We start from the raw sequence: 1108 nt of genomic DNA on the forward strand, positions 1-1108 counted from the left end.
TCCTTCATCACCATAGGCTCCTGCTCATATGTTATTTAATGAAATTCCTCTGTGTCAGCCAATTCCTTCTGATACAGTGTGCTCGTTCCATCTTCTTTTGATACTTCCTGGATCATTCAACATTCTACCCAAACTATCTTTACGTATTACCACCTATGGCTTGAATTTGTTTTTCAACTCCTCCAGTTTAAGAAATGCTGAGCGAGTCCCGCCCTTTTGATTTTCTGACTCCAGCTCTCTGCACATTTCATTATAGTATCTTGTTTGTCGTCCCGAGCTGCCTTTTGAAATTTTCTGTTCAGCTCTTAGATTTCTTGATTTCTTCCTTTAGCTTTGGCTTCTCGGCACTCTAATGCAATACTGAGTCTCATCTGACATCCATCTTGGTTTTTCTTCTTCTTCAGCCTTTGTACTGATCTTTTACATTCTTCATGGACAATTTCTTGATATCCTCCCAGAGCTCATTTAGTCTACGCTCATTGGTGCTCAAGGCCTCAAACCTGTTCCTGAGATGGTTTTGAAATTCGAGTGGGACAGAGTTAAGGTCAAATCTTGGTTCCCGTGGACTTGATTTAATTTTCCTCAACTTCAGCTTGAACTTGCATATGAGCAGTTGGTGGTCTGTCCCACAGTCAGCACCTGGCCTGGTTTTCACTGCTGATATTGAACTTCTACAGCGAGTCTTTCCACAAATGTAATCGATTTGATTCCTATGCACACTATCAGGTGAGATCCATGTGTATAGCCTGTGTTTATGTTTCTTATAAAAGGTATTTGTAATGAATAAATCATTGAATGTGCAGAACTCAATCATTCTATCTCCAGCCTCATTTCTCTCACCGAGCCCCTGTTTTCCAGCTACTGATCCTTCTTCCCTGTTCCCAACTTTTGTGTTCCAGTCGCCCATTATTATTAATGCATCTTGATTGCATGTTTGATTAATTTCTGACTGCAAAAGAAGTATTGGCCACCCACTTCCGAAATTACAGGCCTTCGAAAACCCTATGTACAATAGAGCACACTTAGACTATCATTTGGACTAACAGACATGGCAATTGAAACTGAAATCTTAGAAATGGAAACACAGAGAAAGAGGAACAGCTGTAAG

This window comes from Elephantulus edwardii, unplaced genomic scaffold, assembly GCF_000299155.1.
Source record: "Elephantulus edwardii isolate Elephantulus edwardi_28Jun2011 unplaced genomic scaffold, EleEdw1.0 scaffold00226, whole genome shotgun sequence".
Classification (NCBI taxonomy): domain Eukaryota; kingdom Metazoa; phylum Chordata; class Mammalia; order Macroscelidea; family Macroscelididae; genus Elephantulus; species Elephantulus edwardii.